The 15,480-nt window shown below is 34.7% G+C and overlaps 1 protein-coding gene across 7 annotated transcripts in view; it reads left to right on the forward strand.

Annotated features, from left to right (window-relative positions):
• MGAT4C (MGAT4 family member C) overlaps positions 1-15,480 on the forward strand; it is a 336,587-nt gene that overhangs the window by 80,394 nt on the left and 240,713 nt on the right. The window lies entirely within an intron of this gene.

Consider the following 15,480-nt stretch of genomic DNA (forward strand, 5'->3'; position numbering starts at 1 on the left):
ACAAGAAGGCAAATGAAAAAGGGTATAAAGACCGTGATGTACACATTAGACAAATGTAATTATTTTTTGATTTTTTTTATTAGTGGATTTTAGTTGGGATTTTTTTTGTAAAGCAGAAAACAAAGAACTGGCCAACCTTAACTGAAATAATCAAATGAAAAGGAGAGAGTTTATTTAGCAGAGGGTAAACAAGTATGTCTTGTCAAAACTTGGTCCTTTACATGATGCTGACTGCCTTTTGTGAAATAAGCCTCAGTAAAACCAGTGTCATCAAGTATATCTATTTTACTACTCTTCTAGACAGATTAGAGAAAGCATATCTATTTAATCAGTCCTTTATATTAAACATAATATGTAAAATGCTCACTTAAAACTTTAATTTAAATCAAGGGTAATTAAATGAATGCTATATAAATCAGCATTTCTTTTATCTCTAAGAGAGACATTTTTCATCCTTTACATATTTGTGGGTCAGATATTGCCTCAAGGAGAAAGAAAGTTATGAATAATTTAAGAATCACCATTTTTACTTCTGATGAGAGCAGTAAGAAACACTTTCAGGGCTAGTTACTTGCAGCATATTTCAGGGAGTACTGTTTATTAAAAGAAGGCTTTTCTCTTGTATTGGAGTCCCCAGTACAAGAAAGACACGGACCTTTCAGAGAGGGTGCAGAGGAGGGACTCAAAAATAATCAGAGGACAGGAACACCTGTGAAGACAGGCTAAGAGAGTTGCAGTTGTTCAATCAGGAGAAGAAAAACCTTAAGACCTCATCACAGATTTTCAATATATAAAGGGAGAGTTAGAAAACATGGAGAAAGGCTTTTAACCAATTCCTGCACTGATAGGACAAGGGGCAAGGAGTTTTCATTGAAAGAGTCGAGGTTTATGTCGGCGATTGAATCACGGACCCAGATGGGCAGGGAATCTGAATCGTTTATTCAAAGGAATGAGCTGGTTTTATACACTTTTCCAAGGCACAGCATTTCCTTATGCGGCAATTTTCATTATGTGACCTAACCCATATTGCCTCATCAGCAACACACTTCCTCAGTGTCCTTCTATGGGGTGATCACTCGCTGTTCACTGTCTGTCAGGTCCCAGCAGGCTCCTCTCCGTAGGGGTCTGTCTGCTGTGTGACACCTCCTCTCCCCAGGGCCCGGTGGAGACAAGCCCCTGTGTGCTGCCATGTGCTCCTTTGTGCTGCCATGTGCCTCTGCAGGCAGGTTTTACAGCTCACAACCCAATTCTATCTTATAATTCCCCATAGTTTAGATTGGGCACGCTGAATTTTTTATTTTATAACAAGGGTAATGGTACACTGAAGCAGGTTGCTCAGAGAAGTTGTAGATGCCCTATCCCTGGAAGTGTCCAATGTCAAGTTGGAGGAAGCTTTAAGCAATGTGGTCTAATGAAAGATTTCTCTGCCCATTGCAGGTGGGTTGACTAGAAGGTCACTTAAGGTCCCTTCCAACACAAACCATTCTATAATTCTATTGTGTGTCTGGAAATAGAGTTTATACTTGGAACTTCAGGGAATATGACTGAACAAGTTTTTGTCCAAGTCTCATAAGCAGAGTAAAAATCAACATCATGAAATACTAAAACCTAGAATAATAAAAGTACTAATTGTGCATTAATATTATTGTCAAGAAATTGATAGAAGGGAAAAGTCTCTAGAGAAAAAAATTACCCCTACTGTATGAAACTATTAGGAAATTGTAATGACAGATCTAATATGATGATGTTAGTTTTTCCATCCAGATTACTGTGAATTAATTATTGCACTATACCTTTATATCTTTTTGAAGCACATGTTAAAAACTCTGGTCAAAACTGAACGCAGAAGCTAGTAAGACTTTTACGTCATTATGTACATTTGTGGTCCAGAAAAATGGAACAAGTTAAGTTGTGAAAAATAATTTATTGAATTAAGAAAAAGTAAGGATCACTTAGGAAACAAGCATACATTTTGGGTTAATAGGTAGCGCCTGTGGCCACCAATCCAGGTAAATTTTTAATGAGGTGATGGAGACAGGTTTCTGCTCTGTATTACTTTTCCAAAACATTTCCTTTCTATTATTAGTAGCTCATTCTTCAGATAACATTGTTAGAAAATACATTCTTAATAGTGTTTAATTTTTTTCTTCAATACTTGAATTAAATAAGTCACTTTTAGCAATCTGCTGACATGCAGTTTTTTCTAGTTCATTGAATTTCACTTACATTTGACTTATATTTTTAATGAATAAAAATAGTGTTTATAATTCAACAGAGAAAATAACTTTCTTTAAATAATTGTCAGTGTAAGAATATTTTAGCAATACCTGTTTGGTACTTATTTGTCAGGAACATAAGCCATACTTATTCAGGTGATGAATTTTGCAGTTCAGTCCTTGTGCCTGACAAAACTAATTCCAATTTATGCTCCCTCTGGTCATAAGAAGAAACATGACAAGCCTTTATTCTCTGTACCTTCAAATCATACAGTGTTCCTAGTGTCTGACTATACATGATCTGCTTTATCTAGCTGATTGCACTGCACTGCATTTTGCAGAAAATAAAATGATGTTTCTAATGTAACCATAAATTCATCTTTTTTTGTTGAGCTCAGGAGCTAAATCCTTAACAAAGAGGATTTGACATATGAAATCACTTTCTGGTTTCTATTTTGATGGGCTTATATATAGTTGCTAATAAAATCATTAACACCTATATCCATGTAATATTGTATACACAAGAGAGGAAGATGTAGTAAAAATGTGCAACTTATTTTATTTGATTGACTATAAACTCTCTGATGCATTTCAGGTGGTGAAAACAGTGTTTCTTGATGTATTTCAGGAATAAATCTTTTATGTCTGATTAAAATGTAGATGAGCATCATAAACTATTGTAATTTGTAAGGGTTGATCTCCTGATGCAATCTTCTTCCATCTGCTTCAGGTGTAGAGTTTACAGAGAATTTGCTACAATTACTGACTGCAATTCAGGTGCAGATGAAATCCCCAACCTACAACTCCCTATACAAATGAAAACTCCTTTATAATACTATTGATAATATCTGCTATTTCAAAAAATTCTGCAACTTTATAATAAAATCATTTTTAGCGATGAGAAATTATGGAAGTGCTATGGAAAATTTGCATGAGAACACATGGAAAATCTGAATGAGTCTGAGGTCATGAGCTAATCTCATATTTCAAATCTTAAAGTACTAGTAATGCTAATTTGGTAATTTTTAGTTCTTAAGTTGTTTACTTAATACATAAGGAGACATATAACAAGCCAGAAGTCAGTTTAATTGTCCTAAAGACATTTATTTCTGTGTTTTGCAGATCAACTTTAGATTTTATTGACTGTTTACTATGGTCTTTTATTATAGAATTGCATTACAAGACTAGTTTAGGGAAGGGAAACTATCCCAAAATCTCTTATCTCTGAACATGGTTCTTTGGCTGTAAGAACCTAAGAGTAGTTTGTAGAGCCTTCATCACATTAAAACAACTAATAAATGTGAACTTTACCACACCTACACTTACAAATTAGTAGAGGGACACAAATTTCTTGGAGTAATGGTCACTAGACAAGAGAGACTAGGAAGTGAAGAATTATATTCTTCAAATGTGTCAAAGAGAAAGGGAAATGTTGCCCAAAAGGTAATTTTCTATTTAACAGATGTTATATAAATAGAGCACATCATTACTTTTAAAATATTTTATTTTTCGTATTTGGTAGGAAGAATAACAAACCTGCGCTTTCAGTAAAATATTGTACACAGCTTCTGCAAAACAAATAGTCTGCTTTGAAAGTTGGCAAGGAATGCAGGTATCAGCAATGATTTGACATTGAGAAATTAAACGGAGTTATTTAGTGGCAGGAAACTGCATTCAATGAGCAGAGAAAAATATATACAACACTTAGCTTGCGAAGAACAGTAATACTCTCTAAAAAGGTTGCCTGTCAACAGGAGCATTCTTTATAACTTTTTTTAATGGAAAAGAATAATTGAATAGTCAATTCACTCTCAGTTGATTTTTTGATAGGCTGGGTGTAATCATATGGTAATTTTTTTAAAAAGTGTTATTTTTAAAGGATATCTGTATAAGTCCAAATCTGCAAGATTTTTTTCTATATGATACCTGGAGTTTTATGGCCATGCTTATGTCCTGAGCAAGAACTCTGCTTGCTAGAGTACTACACCCTTGAACACTAGAATGGCATCTCTTAGACTGATGAAACTGAAGAGAGAAGTAACATAGAAGAACCGACAGTAGATAAAGACAGTAACAGAAACATTCTTAAGGGTGAAAGAAATTAAAGAGTAAGTGATCATAAAAATTTGGGGTTTAGAGTGTATTTCTTAGTGGGTATGTGTACTTTTATTGCAGATAGTACCTAAAAGTGAATACCTCTCCAAGAGCAGAGAACAGCAACTATGTAGAAGAAAAAAATAAAGATCTTGAAAGTAGATTGTGATTTATTTTTCGCCTTCAAAACTGCAGAGAATAGCATAGCTCTATTAATTTCTATGACTGTGTAGAAAGAACCTGACCTTCCTGGCCTTTAACTCTTACACGAGTGAAAATTGGCAGTGGTTGTTCAATTAGGTTGATGGCTGATACTGTGATGGAAGTTGCAAAGAAAGGGTGAAATGTAATGGGTAAATTGTAAGTGAATAATTTCTAATATATTAGAAAGGCTTTAACCTAAATCAGGCTAAGTTTACCAAATTCTGAATATGGCAAAATAACTGCCAGCATAATTGTCTAATAGCAATTTTTTCAGCTTGCTAGTCTGAGCAAGAAATAGTCTCCCTTCAGTTTGCATCTTCATAACTGTGATAAACTTGGTTTCCTGCTCTGGTTTTTAATATCTTTGTCGCTTTTTATTTTTAATATTCTGTGGCTCTTACTGTTGGCGGTATGCTCTCAGATTCTATAAAACAGACTGGAATTCTGGGGAATTTTCTGTTTCTTAATTCATTGTGTGGAACTGTAAAAAAAAGGAAGAAATGAAGAAGTTTAAGCTCCTCTTAGAAAAGAGATGACTTGTAATCATAAGGTGCTTTTTGCCTACTGAGGAGATGAGAGCTTTCCTGGTGGTGCATTGGAGAGGTTTCAAAATATGCAAGAATAAAACATTCTTTTTTCTTTCTTAACAAAGAAATTTTCCCTTGAAAAGGATAAAACATTTTTTAAAGTTCTTGGGTTTTTTTTCTATTCTCTTTATCGGTGCCAACAGTTGCAGATTAAATACCTCTAAAAGCAACAACATACTAATTCTTTTAAAATGCTTATTTTTTCCTCCCTTGATGTCATATACAATTTCCATTAATATTAAGTATAAAATCAAGCTATGCATATATATATATACATATATATATATACACATAGAGAGGGGGAGAGAGAGGTGTATATATATATACATACATATATATATGAAAGACCCCAAGAAAATACCCGATTGAATAGTGGTGATATAGCTGAGCAAATCTAACTGACTGGATATACCAGTCCCTTTTCCATGCTTCCTTTTCTATTCTCAGCTGAATATTACTTCTAGCTCTACTGCTCCATAATGTGCTCATCTGATCCCTTCACAAATTAATTCTGCCTAGTAAGGCTAGATCGTACCATAGAGGGAAAAAGAAATAAAAGATTTCTTGCATATTCAGATCTCAGAGGGGTCACTCTAATGACAGAATTTAGGAGGCAACACTGTGTGGCAGCAGGGGAGGACAAGGAATGGGAAAGATGGGAGAATTGCTCCTTTTGCAACAATCATTAGTACGAAACATATTTAACACTGGAATGCACCACCAATTTGTTTTTCAGGAGGGGGTTTGTTTCGGTATTTTTGGTTGGTTCATTGGTTGGCTGGTTTTCATTTGTTTTTTGTTGGTTTTTTTGTTGATTTTTTTCTGAACTGCTTGTCAAAATTTTTTTTTTTTAATGTTAGATTAAGCAGCCTTCAGCTTTTCTGAAATTCCAACCATTCTAATATACTACGAACAGCCTACATTTGCACGGTTTTATATCATGAATATTGTTTAAGTCAGGATTGTTTTTACAAAAAAAAAAAATCATTTTTTTCCTAGTCATTAGTACGCCTCTTCATGCGCTATGGAAATGTGCTACTGGTTCACAATAGCAAATAATATACTTACTAAGTCACTAGATATACATATTGCTAGAATTTCCTGCCTCAGACAATACTATACTACTGTTCTGTCATGTTGAATGCTTACTGAAAATCTAAAAAAATTGATTTTATAATCAGTTGTTACTTCTTTCAGTTGCCTTCATGATCATTTCTATTATATCAAGATATATCAGTAAAAACTGAATCTGGGAAGTGGAAGGGATATTAATTGTGAAATATACTGTGAAAGTAAATAAGAAATTCAGATGTCAACATGTCTGTAGTTGTATATTTCTCTGATCATTGAAAACAAAGATCACCAACACACCATCATCATTATCATCCCTTGTCCAAAATTATTTCCAAGTTCTTGAAGGGTTGGCACTGGGGGAGTTCTCATTACTATTTTAATTGAAATAGAAATTACTCGTTCAATAGCAATACTTATGTAGTAAAGTGTTAGTATTTCAAATTCTGTAATTTATCTGATCTTTAAAATGTATTATGTTTATATTATGCTTTTGCATTTCAATTTGCCAAAGTTCTTCCTCGGTTATTCTAATTTCTGAAAACTATTTATGCTTAGCTGTGAAAAGGACAAAAAGATTTTATGCAAAAAAGTAGACCATTAAAATCTTCATACATTTTCAATAGTTGCTAAAACTGAATCCCACTTAAGTAGTGAATTTTAATTAATAAATTATAATTTAGCAATGTTATAGCACTAGATAGAACTCCAGCAGAAAGGCAGCATTAGGTTTTTCAGAGTTTTTATATTAATATATTCATAGGATTTTCAGTCTACTTTCCTTGCAGGGAGAAATTTTCTTTTGAAGTCATTGAAATGTCATCTGGTATTTAAAACAATAAGGCATAGCAAAGTGACATGAAAATGGGTCTTCCAAGTGTCGCGGGTTCGGTTTGTAACCGGGCAGAAACACCAATTTAGTGTAGTGGTTTGGTCCAAAATACTCATTACTGTTTATCTGCTGTGAGATAAGAATTAGGAGAAATGCAAAACAGGCACTAAACTTGAAAGAATATAAAGAAGTTTATTAACAGACCTAAAAGAAGAAAAAAAATTATACCACCTTCAGAACTCTCCTCCTCCCCCCACCTTCCTCCCTTCTCCCACTGACAATGTGAAAAGACAACCCTTAAGATGTTCAGTCTGTTTACCACTTCCATAATAACCTTGTTCAGTCCATTTAGAGAGAGAAGTCTCTTCTTGCTCATGCTATGAAAACATTATCACAACGAGACAGCCACCCACTTCCAAATATTGTTCAGTCCATTTAGGAAGAGGAGTCTCTCTGCCTGCATGTGAGTCCTTTCCCCCGACTTGCAGCTTTTCCCGCAACTGCTTTCGAGGGTCCACTCTTGAAGTTTTTTGGGGTACAATTTTAAGGTTGAGCCGTTCAGAAACAAAAACAGAGGCCCTTCTCCTTCTCTGGGAGCAAAGGGTCTTCATCATCTTCATCTTTAGGACTATCTCTGGGAGCATCTCTAGGAACTGAGGTTTTCTCCTTTCCCATTTGGAGCAAAAGTCCTCATCTGGTTCATCTCTACGGACTGAGGTTTTCTCCTTTCCCCTTTGGAGCAAAAGTCCTCATCTGGTTCATCTCTCCCTGTCCAAACTTCTCATGAAATTACAGCTGCGTCAGCATCTGCCTATCTCAGCGCAGGTGCTTTTGCTCACGAGTTGAACACTCCACCCCCCATATCTTCATGAAATTACAACAGGATACTCTGATATATCATAGCTTCACAACAGAATTTCAGCTTTAAGCATCTCCTCTCTCTCTTCCCTCAGGTTTTCAGCTCTTCACAGCAATAAAAGGGTTAATCTCACCTCGGCCTTGCAGCTTTGCAGCTGGAATGTTGAATTTTTCTTATCGCAGTGGAGAGGGGGGAGAGCCGAGCCGCTCCGGCTGCCCACGGCAAGGCAGTGCGGGGGGGTTCCACGGCTGGAACAGGTCCATGGCTCCAGGATGGCCGTGGCCCGGCCCGGCCTGGCCCAGGCAGGGCCTGGCCGGGCCCGCTGGCCCCCACACGGGGCCTGCAGCCACTTGTCCCAGCGCCGGAAACGAGAGAGAGCTTGGAGGGGGAGTTTGCCTATTCTTAAATGTGGATCACAGAGGTGATCACAACTTTAAGTGGCTTAGAGAAGTGTCCATATTCAAACTGGCCAGCTGATAGGTTCTATCAGTTCCCAGAGGAAACTGTAAGCACCCCTTAGCAAGGACGTCCCTTCCGGGACTATGCTTGCTAACCTATGACACAAGTGACCTGACATCTGAAGTTGCAAAAATTTCATTTTGATTGAAGTATGGAAAAAACCCTGCAAATCAGGAAGAAATACAAAGAAACCCAACCAACCAAGCCAAAGCAAACTAAAAACCCACCAAAACAGGGCAAAAACATGTGTGAAATGTTGACCTCCAAGAACCCACAATACTTCTACTCTGACCAAAGTCTAAAAACTGGCTGGCCTTGGTGCATTGTGCATTGTGATTGACAAGTTGTCTTAAAGGTAAAGGTGGCAATTTTCTGATATGTTGTGCTGGTTACTAACTAGTAACTGTTGAAGAGCTGGCTAGTACCCATCAACTGTACAGGAGAACATACCTTCAATAACTAATGAATCATTCTAAGATTACAAGAAGATTTTGTCTGCCAGCTTTTGTACTTCTCTGTAGAAGTTTTAAGAGAAGACCTACTTTGAGTGGGTTTTTTTGAAATAAGAACAACCTCACATTGTCTCACAGAAACAGTAGATGTCTCAAAAGATAATTTGGGTGGTAATATAACAGTTTTCCTATCTAAGGCCAGTATTAGCTGTATATCTGGCAGGAATATCCCACTTCTAATCTGTTCTAAGGAACTGACTACTAGTATGCTTCAATATCCTTGCTCTTGGTTTTGTTTGCTTATTTTGTGGCTTTTTTCATTTTCTGAATCCTTTTTAATCCAGCACATTGGTTTTTGTGCTATTAATCTCAGTTGCAGAGAAGTCTACCTTTCCTTCCTCATTGTCCTATAACGTGCTTGAAAACTATTTTATCTCCTCACAGTTTTTCTATTAAGAGGGTAAACCAGACCAGCTTTTCATGACATATTTGTAGGTGAAGGATTGATTTTCTTCCTACTACTTTTTTCTAACCTCTTTTAATTTAGTTTGTACTCCTTCTGACAGCAATTCTCAAAAACTAGGCTTAATGATGTAATGACTGTTCTTTCCAGTGATAACCAAAGTAAAATACTGGGTTTCTGTGTCTTCCTGTCCCTCCTCCCATACAGCTTTATATCATCTTCACAAATCACTGAAGACAAGTAATTTGACAGCCTGTATTTATACAGCTGATTATTTCTGCATCAGATATGGAAGTCTACCGACATAATTTCTGTGTAAATGCATGTATTTCTAATAAAAAAACATTCTATTGTTCTGGAACTGTTCTGCAAATTTTTGAGGTAATTGTTATTTCTGGGCTTTTCCTAGAGCATGCTAGTTGACCTCCATTGTTTTGAGTTGGCTGGAAATAAGATATTTCTTATTACATTATACAAGTATTTTATTAAAATATTGAACAGAGCTAGAACCACAACAAACTCTGCTTGACACATCATCCACTTCAGGAGGGTTCCTACCAATGTGGGTTATGCCAGCAAACTCTACCCAACAACAACACCAGTAATAAGTCCAGAGAACTTGCCCCATCCCTGGAACTGTTCAAGGCCAGGTTAGATGAGGCTTTGAGCAACCAGGTCTAGTGGGTGGCATCTCTGCCCATGGCGGGGTGATTGGAACTAGATGAAAGTTCTGGTATTGGAACTGAGACCTTTCTATGATTATATAAATATCCCTATGTTTAATTTAGTTACGCTGATTTTTTCTACCTCCTTCTTAGCAATGAGTTTTTTGTGAATGAGATTTGTCTTGTAGAATTAGACACCTGGAGCCTAGGGTGGAACAGTCTTCATGTGGCTGTTCAGAGAAGCAAGGACAATTACCTTGCTTGACTCTTAGGCTAGTCATAAAGTCTTAAAAACAAATGGTTAAGTTATGGTATACATTTAAAATGTGTTCAATCAATTTAGAATATAAATAAGCATGGCATTTACTAGTTCTCTATTGCTAATTACCAATGAGGTACAGAAATTTTGGGATGGGAAACTCAAATATTTGTTTGATTTCTTTTTTTTTTTACTGTTATTTTTACATTCCTAATTTAATCTTGCCCCGTGGAAATTGGTAGGTTAATCCAGCTAATGAAGCTATTAATTGGTAAATCTGTTAATGGTTGTTAACCCAGTTAATTAGTGGTTTCTTCTTCTGAAATAATCTGACTTCTTAGTTATAAAACATACAAAAAACCCTCAAGGTTTTCCCTTGATGAATAAGCTGATTTTGTAAAGAAAAGAAATCAAATATTTGATGAAGGGAGAAATTATAATGTTTTCAGATATTGAATGAGAGGGGGGAAATTACTCATTTCTCAGTATAATGCCTTCCTCTAAAACAACTTCTAATTTTTGAAGGAAAACTTTTTATTCCATTGTTTTAAGATGAAACAGTATTTATCGTTTCTGCTTACATGTAGTTGTGTATATTTGGGAAAAGAATAATGCTAGTATCAAATATGCTGAAGAAATCTGATTTTCAAAAAGCACTATATGAGACTTGTATAAGTGAAAACTCATTTTTAAATAATTTTTAAGAGTGAATTATAAATAGTTTGTCTTTCTGAAGCTGTAGGATAATACAAAAATATGGAATTATGACGACTAATCTTTTATTATTCAGCGAGTGTTAAGTAATGAACATTTTATGCTCCATTACCTTACAATTTAGAGCGCTTTTTCTTTCTTCTCCCATTTTCACATGAAAGAAGACCATTTACTAAGGCTTCAACTGCAGCCAGCTTTAACAGAGAACACAATTTGATATTTTAACAGACCGAATACAATGCTCTAAATTGAGTGATCACTTAAAAAAATTCCAAACTTTTAAACTTGTGTGAGCTTAGAAGCCAGCAAAAGGAAAATGGTTGGATTATACATTGAAAAGGAGAAGTTTATTTCAGATTCTTACACTTTCACAAATAAGGTCAACTCTAATTCAATGGCTGTATGTTCATATAAGATCTACAAATAAGAGCAGTCAGTAGGAAAGAAAGGCTAAGTTTATAATGCTTTTGTAAAAAAGAGACTATTATAATTTTTACTAAAGGACTATAACTGTGTTCTAGACACAGAAGACACAGTTTCATAATTTTTTTTTAATGTCATGAAAAGCAGGTTTAGTGATTTGAACAATTTTAAGTCTTTAATATGTATTTGTTCTGCAATATGAATTAATATTACATGCTTATTTAGTGGTCTGCCAAATAATATAAGAAAACTTCTGATAGCTTTTCTTTCTATTTTATGTTGAATGTTTAAAATTAATGCAGTTTAGATTTTGTGTAACATGCTCCAGGTATGGTTGCATCACTGTTTAGTGGAGGGGAAAATTTATGCATTTCAGAGAGGCACCTCAATCTGTTGATTTCCCAGGGGCAGTCTGATTGGTCCTTTTTCTATAATGGTGAGTTGTGGGCACTTCCTTGCTTACATGCAAATGCTGCAGGTGACCCCTCTTTATCTCTATTTTGTTGATTTTTTGTTCCCTTTTATTCACATCATTTCAGACCCTCTGCTCATCAACACTGTGTACCTCTCCCACACAGGGCTGTTAGCAGCTGCCTCCCTCTCCCATCATCACTAGTTTAAAGTCCTCCTTACCTTAAAACATTAAATGGTCTCTAAATACTTTATCACAATATATTGAGTTGTAAGAAAAAATGGAAAACAGCCATCAAAACCAGGTGTGGGTCTGCAGGTTACTGAAATTTGTTACTGGGACTATTGGGGTGTTCTAGAGATATTAGGTCATAGGCTCCTGCTGTAAATTGAAAACATATTCATAAAGACTTCCATTGCTTCCATGACTATTGATTTACCTTAAAGCATCATCTGTTGTCAAAGAAGATTTTAAAACTTGATGTAAAAAAATATAAAATTAAACTCAACCAATGCAAAAAAAAAAAGATGTATCATCTGCACAAATTCAGGATCTGTAAAAACTTTTCCATATAACAATATTTTATTATCTGTATATAACATATGTATATCTCTTTCTCTTCCCCCCCCCCCCCCCTTTTCCTTCCCTAGAGATCTGATTTATTTCCAGATATTATCCAAGTAGTGCAGAATAGTTCATTTAGAACCCAAGCATTTATATAACACCTGAAAATATCTGAAATACTCTTTTTAGCACTTAAGTACAGATTTTTCAAGCTTGACAGCAGGGAATAAGCAGGACAAAATACTCAATTTGTGCTCATTAAAACTGGATTGTGTATGAAGAACAGTCACAAATAATTAAGAGAAGTCATCTAATTGAAGAAAAAAGTGACGTACAGATCAATGCATTTGTTCTTTAGCACAACATCTCAGCCTATATAAAATCAGAGGTTTGAGAAATCCAAGGACTTTAATACAATTATCTAAAAGATAAGATTATTGATTTGAACTTTGCCAATTCAATTGTTTATAAGACTGTATTAAAAAAACTTTATCAAATTGAAAAATTACTTCTAAGCCAAAAAAACCCCAGTGTAATAGGTTTCAATTCAGTCCTCTGCTTGAAGCTTCACATCTCCTTCGAAGCGGAAAAAGAGAGAATACTTTGACTATTATATTAATAAGTACTAAAATTTCCCTTCCCAAACAATTAATTACCTTTGTTTGCTTGATATTTAAATAAAAGAAATAACTGTAAAATATTTTTGTCTTCTAGATTTTGGGTTTATCTACTATTCCTTGAAATTCTGTTTGACTGCCAAAACAGAAATACCAAAAATTTGCACAGCATGAATAAAACCTGTGAAGTTTCCAGGATTCTTTTTCCTTTACACAATCTAAATAATAGCATCACTCACTTAATAAACCCTTCTCATAGGCCACTCTCTTTTCCAATATATGTATGTAATTTTCTACAATTTAAACAAGTATATATGAAACGATAATATGCATGTTTTATATTCCTATAAAGCTTGTGTTTAATAAGACATGTTATATCAAGAGGTTTATAATTACTGTCATATTCTTTTATTCCCAACTACATATAGTTACATATATATAATGAACATTGTATATATATAATGAACAGCATGGGTTGCAGTTAATGGCAGGATGTGCACTTTTCACATGGGCACTGCATAATATTTTAAAATTAATTCACACAAATTTTCTCACATACTTTAGCTACACTTTCGTACATTTATTACTGTCTAAATTTTTTGTTCTGGGGCTAAGGGTTAATTTATAATAGGCTTAACACAGACATATATAATAACAATCTATTCCTATAAATGTAATTTTTTTGTACAAAATCTTTGTTTACAGTCTCTGTGAGGGTTAGTACATGACAGAAAGGGAAAATATTGTAAAAATATAGAGTTTCAACATCAAATATAATTGCCAGACTGAATGAAAGCCATTCAACCTACATTAACAACACACTTAGCTATAAGAATGCGTTATTATAGTACCACAGGATGTTTACATAATTGCCAGATTTGCCAAGGATTTGCTCTACACTTAAGACTGCAATGAGAAATCTTTCCTTGATACATTCAGATTGTGTCTTTATTTCAGAGTATCTTGAAGTATAAATGCAACACCAACACAAACCCAAAAATATTGGTGCAGGCTTAGTAAAAAGGAACAGTGGTGTTATCACTGACTTCAGAATTACTTTTAAAATAAAATTAAAATGGAATTACCAACTTTTATCCATGTAACAGTAGAGGAATATAAAGTGGAACACTAAAAGATCTTGCTAAAGAATAGAAGAGTTTCACAATGGAACCATGGCAAATTTTCATTCATATATATCGATGTACATGCTTAATTAGATATTTTTGACCAGAATTTGTTCAAGGATGTAATATTTGATTTTCTTTTCTTTTCTACCCACCCATATTAAAAAGAAAATATGTGCTTTTAAATTTGGATGTAGTCTAGTTAGGTAACTCATACAAATGGAATAATGAGAGCAACAAAAATATGATTCAAGATATATTTTCTTCTGTGCATCAAAACTCATTCTAGATCAATTGGAAGGCTATGACTACAGCAGATTGTACAAATTAAATGTTTAATGAAGAGCTCCAAATAATACCAGAATTAGTCACAAGATACTGATATTGTTCCTATTCACTTATCAAAAGGCAGAAATGGTATGGCAAAGATGTAGACACAACACCACCCCAAGTGACACCACTGTGACTTACCTTTTCCAACTTAATGAAAATTTCAAAGAGAAAATATAATTGGTCATGTAATTTCTTAAAATAGAGGTTCTCTACCATCCAGTTGTTTTTCCAGCTTAAATCCTGCATTCAGTCATGATCAAGGTCCCTGGGCTTTCAGGAGCGCTTACTGAAGGACAGTAAAAGTCCCTACGGCTTTCCATCTGGAACGTGGAAACTGTGTATGGATATTAAATCTTTCCCCACAAAGAGAGTTTGTCAGATCACAAAGTCTAGAGCTATTTGCAAGATGAGGCACCATTTCAATGCACAAATATTAGGACTCGTTGATAAACATGGGGAATTGTATAAATTCTTAATTTTGTTTACAGCATTTGAGCAAGGTAAGCGATGAACACATTTGCAAACAGTATATTTGATTATCTTCACATAATTATCTGAATTCTTGAAGAAATTATATGTTTAATATTTGCTCTTAGAAGATCCTTGTTTTTCCTAACTATATTAGTAGGAAAATCCTCAGGATTAGCATGTCCTCCATGGCATAAAAATAACATTAAAATTGACACTGACTTCAGTCAGCTGAGAAAAAATGTAAAGTAGTTCAGCCTCAACCAGACAGAATTTCCGGAAGAGTGTACAGTTGTAAACTTGTCCTCAAGGTTATACATTGGAATGAAAAGGTAATGACTACATTTTGAGTGTATGCTTGCAAAAATGAAAGGAGATGAATACATTCATGCATTCAAAGAAATACTTCAATAAAATGACAATGAAAAGGAATCATGGAGCTTCTTAGAAAATTCATCCAGAGAGATTAGAAATATCTAAATTGATTAAAACCTGTAAAGCAAAATGCACATTTTCACCCAGACTTTTTTTGTACAGTATGTATACTTTTGTATAGTATGTAGACTATTGTCTATACCAATATACAGTGTTTGCTTGTGGGAAGTGCAAATTTGGAGATAAAAAGCATTAATATCCATTAATGTCTTACGCAAAACTTACATCA

This window comes from Corvus kubaryi, unplaced genomic scaffold (assembly GCF_017639235.1).
Source record: "Corvus kubaryi isolate FWS band 111438036 unplaced genomic scaffold, C.kubaryi_AGA036_p1.0 137, whole genome shotgun sequence".
Classification (NCBI taxonomy): Eukaryota; Metazoa; Chordata; class Aves; order Passeriformes; family Corvidae; genus Corvus; species Corvus kubaryi.